The sequence below is a fragment of the Cervus elaphus genome, chromosome 31 (genome assembly GCF_910594005.1).
Source record: "Cervus elaphus chromosome 31, mCerEla1.1, whole genome shotgun sequence".
Lineage (NCBI taxonomy): Eukaryota > Metazoa > Chordata > Mammalia > Artiodactyla > Cervidae > Cervus > Cervus elaphus.
Window position 1 is genome coordinate 52713444 of NC_057845.1, and position 7713 is coordinate 52721156.

At 34.6% G+C, this 7713-nt stretch overlaps 1 long non-coding RNA gene across 1 annotated transcript; it reads left to right on the plus strand.

Moving 5' to 3' along the window:
- The first annotated feature begins 1112 nt into the window (after window positions 1–1112).
- LOC122687478 lies at window positions 1113–6783 on the plus strand. Its single transcript, XR_006339152.1, has 2 exons — window positions 1113–1154; window positions 6658–6783. It is a non-coding gene; the product is annotated as an uncharacterized LOC122687478 (long non-coding RNA).
- The last annotated feature ends 930 nt before the right edge of the window (window positions 6784–7713 follow it).

Consider the following 7713-nt stretch of genomic DNA (forward strand, 5'->3'; position numbering starts at 1 on the left):
TATCTCAAAAGGACTCATACATTCTAACATTTATGCAGCTATTCTGGCTTGTCCTTAGAAAAGGTCTTTTAACCCACTGAAAGCAAGAGTAATTTGTAAGGACTCTAAAATTTTAGAAATGTTAGGAAATAATGACAGTCTATGACACTTGTTAACTTACATAATTAATCGAGTGCTGGACCTAAAGCCTTGGAAAAGAGAGAGTTAAGCACTGCAGTTTACAAATGGTTACTCTGTTATTGCTGCCGCCTTCCTCTTGTGCCTGGAAGGGGCTCTGAAATTCATGTCATTGAAATAAGTCTTTGAAAAGGACATTTAATAAGACAGAGAAACTTGATTTTGGATTTCAGCTCTGCCTTGGACTATTTCTCTTGGACATTACATAAACTTCTTTAAACTCAATTTCCTCCTCTAATCCCAGCCACCACACAGTGTATTATTAAGGAGGAAAGGGGACAATCCAGGTTTAGTACACAGCAGTTGCGAAAAGTGCTCCACAAGGGCTCATCGCCTCTGTGTTTCTGTAGAAGCTGCAGGACGGCCTCTGGCTTCGCCTTGCCCTTGGCAGTCACAAAAGTAGTGACAGGGCAGGACTTCAGCCTTGCTGCAGGAAAGAAGGCCCGGAGCCGTGTCTTCAAGGCCAGAGTGGAGGCTGTGCTGGGACAGCATCCCTTCTCCGCCCCTCGCAGCAGCCGCTTCTGACTCCTCTGAGTAGGGTTCCAGCTGAGTTACAGTGAGCTGTTTCTCTGATCAGGTTTCTCCAGCAAATATTTGTATTGGGGCTAGAAGGACAGATGACTGACATACTGGTTCTAAAACATTCTAGCTAGCAAAGTACACATTTTTGTTATTTCCCTCATTTTCTGTCTCTTCTTTCCCCTAAGATTTCTGGCAAGAAAATGTGTGCATGTACATAAAGATATACACATGCACACACGCGCTGTATGTCATTTTATTTTAATTAAGCATTTATACAAGCTGATGTGAACGGCACTAAATTACTGTGATTATGTGCACCTTTTTGTCTCCAGCAGAAGCTGACTTATAACCAGCTTAGAGTTTTCTCTGTCCTTTAATTCTATTGCTGACAAGTCCTTGGGTACTTCCCGGTGGCTCAGTGGTAAAGAATCTGCCTGCCAGTGCAGGGGTTGTATGTTTAATCCCTGGGTTGGGAAGATCCCCTGGAGAAGGAAATGGCAGTGTTCTTGCCTGGAGAATCCCATAGATGGAGGAGCCTGGGGGGCTACAGTCCGCGGGGTCGCAAAGAGTCAGACACATTTGAGCTACTGAGCACGCAAGCACAGTTCTCCACTGCGGTATTCCTGCTTCCTTTCTGGTGACTATTCCACAGTCCCCTGAAGAACTAAACTTTAGCCCTCCTTTTCTCTGACACCACTGTAAAACTTGCTGGGTCTTTCTTCTCCTGGCTCCTGACTGTGGACATCCCAAAGTTTTAGCATAGTCTTATTCTCAAAAGGCTTACCTTTTAAATCTCTCATGACCTGCCGACTTATTTGTTTTGAGTCTTAAGTTAACCCATATTCCTAATTGGTGGTAGAGCATCTCAAATTCTTTAGATATAAATCCAAATCCATCTTATTGCAAAGCCCTATTCATTCCTAGTATCTATTTCCTATAACATACAAAACTGTCTCTGGCTTTTTAAATTTTTAATTCATCTTTTCTCTTCTTCTCTTGTTTTTAAACAGCACTTCTCTTGGAGATTATGTTAGAGTGATTCTATCTGTCATATTCAGTTTTTGATTCTTATTTAAATACCTTCCTAGGATTAAAAGTTCAATACCTCAGCTTTTAAGACTAAATTACTATATTTACCTCTTCATGGATTCTCTGTTCATTCATATCTGTTTAGTAATTATCTACACAACTTATTCAGTTACTTAAGGTATACTGTCTATTCTTATATATGAGACAGCATACTTTAAGAACATGTTACATACCTGTTCTCCAAAACTGGGTATTGAGCTCTTCAGTGACATTGTTTATGACCTAATGCACCAAAGTTACTCAAATCTAGTGATACCCTATCTTCAAAGAAGGGCATTTTTTTGCTGCTTCTCTCACATAGAAGATAACAATGCCACTTCTCTTTGTATTTTTGAGTTGGGTTGGTCTCATAGTATAATTAGTTAAATAATAAATCTCATCAATGCTATGTGATCTGGTGACTAAATTCAGTATGTGGCTACTTTAGTCAGATCTTTTATGTATTTTACATCCAAGTCATTTTACATATTTTTATTTTCTCATATTTAATATATATTACATGCTAATTAATAAAACATCACACCTAGTTTTCTTATTATATCTAGTTTATCCTTTTAACATGTCTCACATAGAAATGAGCTTGTAACTTGAGATCAAAATGTCGAAGAAGTATTCTGCTGGCTAGACTGGTAAGTTGAGTTTTTACTCAATACCTAAATGAAAAATTAAAACAACCTGCTTCTTTTTCTTTATCATTGGCATTCTTGAAGCCAGATATATAATAGACTCAATCAAAATTTGTTGAATAAATGTGTAAACGAATGAAGATACTCAAATTCAAATCAAATATTCAACATAACTAGTCTTATTCAACAAATTAACAACAAGGTAATTTTCCCACCTGTGGATGAGTTTCTGAAGTTAAATTCGATCACAAAGAGAAATTATATTCACTTGAGAAAATAAATATTTCTCATACTTGTTAAGATGTACGTTCACTGCCATTAGTTTCCCAAAAACAGCCATGAGCAGCTTTAGCATCCTTGATGCTCTCTGCTTAGCACTGGCCATCAGGTTCAGCTATCAAACCTGTAAGTGGTGGCTTCGTGTTGGTGTTTAAAGCTACAGCAGAGTCACTTTTTGTGGAGGAACCATCTTCTGTGCTGCGATGCGGTTCCTCAGTATTAATCCCAATGCTGAGAATTACACCAGGCTTAGTCACAAGCCACTGGTTGTACTATCAACTGAATAGCAAATTACGTCTTAATCAAGATGCTGTTTACCTGTGATACTTCTATCTGCAGATTTACTTTGCATGTATCCCAAGTACTTCACGTATATCAGTCGGTTGAACTCTTATATCTACATTAGTCCTACCCATTTTTTGCTTCAGAGTATTAAATGACTATCTTAAAATATAAAACACAGGTGAGAAGAAATGAGATATAATTTTACATGTATCTATAGAACCAGTTTAGTTACCTTAACACAAGGAACCGATATATGAGGTAAACTTTTGGAAAATATGTCAAACATCTGTTTATATTTAGGAAATTAATTCAATTGATGTTATCTTCCAGTTGTTTGGGGACAATAACTTACTCCAAATTTTATTTCCTCTTTAAGTTTTATTTGCCTCATCCCCTACATTAGAGATTTGTGTCATTTTTATTTTTATTTTCATCTAATATATACTTATAATCTCTCCCCATAAGATTTTTTTCCTTTTCAACCTTTTTTGGAGAGAGGATTTTTCTTCATTAATCATCACAGACAGGCTTCCAAGTTTAAGATTTTCTAATACTTTCTTATTCTATTTCATCCATTCTTAAGAAACTAAATTCTTCATCTTTGTTGTCAGTTAAGTTACTGACAAAGGCCTAGTATTTGACCCCTAATTTATATGCATTATCTCATTTATTTTTCTCATTTAGTCCTATGTATTATTATCGAATTTTATAAATGAGTAAAAGCAGAACTCAGGAAAGTTGTATAACTTGTCTTAAGTAAATCAATCAGATTCTCTGCAGTTATGATGCCAAAATTCCCTGCTTTTTAAATTATTTCATAGATGCCTATAGGAATAGGCAAATTCTAGCATTTCACAGATGCCTGTAGTTCTTAGATATTTGACAAGATTCTTTGCCAAGTTTAATAAATTTGACTCGCTGCTGCCATGTGTTAACTTTGTAAAAGATGAAGATTTTTAAAAAAATATTGATTTTCTTTAGTAGTTTCAATCTTTTGATGTATTTTACCAAGTAGCTGAATTATGGTGGCCACTATTGCTGTTTGGTTAGTTAGGCAGAGTCTGGGAAAATAATATAATCAACTACTGCAATAACATCCATTATTAATCCAATTCTTAGGAAATGGCACTACTGTTATGTAAAATAATGCCAAAATCCATTAATTATTGTTACTTATAAATAGCTTTGGCATGAGTTAGCCAATGAACAAGATACCTTGTTAGTGGGTTCCCATAAAGGATAGCATTGATAGGATCTTTGCAAATATAATCTTAGAGAATTATAGGTGTTCCATAGACTTACCACACTGAAAAAGATCCTCAAAGCCATCTCTGTGTTCTGAATGAACATACTTTACCTCAGAGGTAAAATGGAAATTTTATTTGTGCTCTAAAAGGTAACCAGCACATTGTTTAGGAGGGAAACATTCTGGCAGATAAGTAAGGAAGTCCTTGGTATTATGTTCTAGTTAGGAGCATGCAAGTACCATTTAGTATTTTTGACCAAAAGCAGTATGAAAGTCAAATATAATTGTCATAGTACAAGTGAAGATTCTCGTTATTTATAGTATGTTTTGGCCCATCAGGATTCTTGAAAAATTTATTGCAAATGAGAAGGTATGTGAACTGATTCTGTGCTAATTTACTCAGTGAGTAAATTTGAAGCAATTTTTTTTAATTCAAAATGAGGTTGACTTGTACTATATGAATATGTCATGAATGAATTCATATGTCATGAATCTTTCTCCAAAAATAAAATGAGAATCCTACTAACCCTCACACTTTTGTCTAGGATCTCCATTTGAACTCTTGAGATTCCTTTTCAGATTTAGCAAACTAGTAAGTTCTTGTGCTTCTACGAATGAAAAGGACAAGACTGGTGTTTTAAAGAAGATTGTCATAGCATAAAGATATATGTGTGTCTGTCACATATGGGTGTGTGTGTGTAGATACAGATGTGTGTATGAGTGTGTATGTGTTCTCTCTTCTTTAAAAATGGTCAGGAAATATTAGTTATTTTTGAGCACATGCCAAAAGCAAAAATTCTAGCTAATAAGAATAGTTTTCTTTTTTCCAGACAGTTAAAAGAAGTGTCTGAAAATAAGAACTGTAATAGAACTGCTTTCTCCAGCAGAATTATAACATAATTACTGAGGGACCATAATATACTTTATACTACTCTGTTAGAGTTTTCTACTATTTTTTGTCCTTTAGAAGATTTTACTACACTGAACTCAGAACAGAGGTCACAGTCCACATATCTGACAAATAAGTAAAAAAGTAATAATCCTAAATAGAAAGTGCTTATAGTGACATTCTATGGAGTTAGTGTACTACCACCTTTAACCCTTGCTTAAATTGTGTTAATTCATCACCGAACCCATTCAACATTTAATAAAGTATTCAGTAATGTACAGTGCGAAGCTACCGCTCCCCATAAAACAGGGTTAAACAGTGTTTATATGTAGTTACAGGTTCATAGACTCTCTGGTCCTTTATATTTCTTAGTCTTCTCAGTGGAAGCAAAGTGAATAAATATACCTATTCAGTCTAAGTATTTGTCGCTGAATAATATTAAATATAATTAAATCAATTAAATATGATTGATTATATATCTCAAGCAAAATTGCACTTTAAAGAGCCTTTTGCCTTCCACCGAAAAGAGAAAAATGCCATTATAAAGAATTGATTATATCTTTATTTTATATCTGCAAGTAAATGCTTTCAGGAAAAATTAAAAATACTAATTATTAAAAACTTAAATATTTGTACTTCAGCTTTTGATTTCTTTTCTGAAGAATCATTTCTACATTCACCATCTTGTATATCTCAATTGGAGTAGTTTGGTTTGTTCTATCTTTAGTAGGAATTTAAACCTTAGGTGTGGGTAAAAGGCTATGTGGATGTTTTTTAAACTAGAAAATTTACAACACAAGCTTGTGGGACTCATTCAACTCTGGGCTTTTATTTTATGCTTTGGAAGCTCTTCATCTCCTTTAACCTCTGGTTTCTGTATTGTGTGACATAAATTTAAATTTCCAAGCAAGTTAATGGCAGAAGGTATATTCACACTCTAAAAGCTCTCTGTTCATTAACTAGTTAATAATAGATATGTCACTCATCTGTATTCTCATATCTAGTATTAAACTTATATTTCATAATTTGTGTTGAGTAAGAAGGTGGTTGAAAATATTTTCAAGAATATGACAAAAATTCTACCTTTCTAACACAACTCAGAAACTATTACATAAACCTTGAAATTTGTTTAACTGTGAATTATATTATAATGCTAATTTTATGAAATGTATATAAAATGAATATATTTAGCTAACATATATGTTCAATTTATAAAGGATAATAAAACCAGAGGCATCACTGTTTATCTTCAAATGCCAGTGTAAACACTGCTGCCGCCTGCCTTTCATTCTAGAACTAGTCACTATGCTGCTGTTTCTGGTTACCTTTCCCTCAGAATTCTTTACAATTTTATTTACAAGGATGTATTAGGTACTTAACACATTTAGAAATGACATTTCTTTACTTAGTGACACTATTTCTAGTTGCACATTTTTCTCTTGAAGCCCATCTGTAAAGCTTTTGTCTAGCTATACCAGCTTGGACTTCCCAGGTAGCATTAGTGGTAAAAAAAAAACCCTGCCTGCCAACGCAACAGACTTGAGGAGACGCGGGTTCGCTCCTTGGTTCGGGAAGATCCCCTGGAGGAGGGCATGGCGGCCCACTCCAGAATTCTTGCCTGGAGAATCCCATGGACAGAGGAGCCTGGCGGGCTGCAGTCCATAGGATCGCACAGAGTCGGACACAGCTGAAGCAACTTAGCACACACACACACACACACACACACACACACGCACACGCACGCACACGCATACACACACACACGCACACACACGCGCACACACACATATGAACTAGAGCTCCTCTTGGCATTTTCCATTGCGCCTGTATCTTTTTTCTTATCTCCCTTTGCCTTTTTGCCACTATACTTCTTGGGTGTGGTGTGTAACTGGATTTTGTTTTAATAAGGCTTTTCTGACATTAATTCATAAATTTTAATTTATTCACTTTGATTACATATGTATTTGTTCTGACGTTCTATTTTGTTCTTTCTTCGTTTAGACTTTTCTATATTCATTTTTCCCCTCTATTTCATTTGCCTTCTTTTGAGTTGACTTTTGAATTATATTTCATTTTCCTTTATTGTTCCTTTAGTGCTTTGGAAGTTAAGTACTTGATCGATATTCTTTGAATAGTTACTTTAGAAACTTTGAATGGTTACTTTAGAAATTTCCACAGGCTTATTTAACTTAGCATTAAAATCTATATTTATAGACTATGTTCCCCAAATTGTGATTCTAGAATAAGAGATCTGAGTGATTTTATTATTAAAAAAATACTGCTAAATTGTCATCCAAAAAAAAATTATGAATGTGTACTGCCACCAGCAATGCATAAATATTTATTTTTCACATTCTGGCAAATGTTGAATATTGTGATTATTTATTTATTTGCTTTTATGCAAATTTAATTGTGGAGAGTTTTCCTTTATTGTTCATATTTCTGCACATTGCCTAATATTTTCATGTGTGAATTATTTTTTTCCAAGTTATCTGTTTAATTACCAAATTTTATGTGCTCATTATAAAATGAATCATTTATTTGAGACTGGCAAATTTCAGTGTCTATGTAGCAATCTTAAGTTTGTTGGTTAATTTATC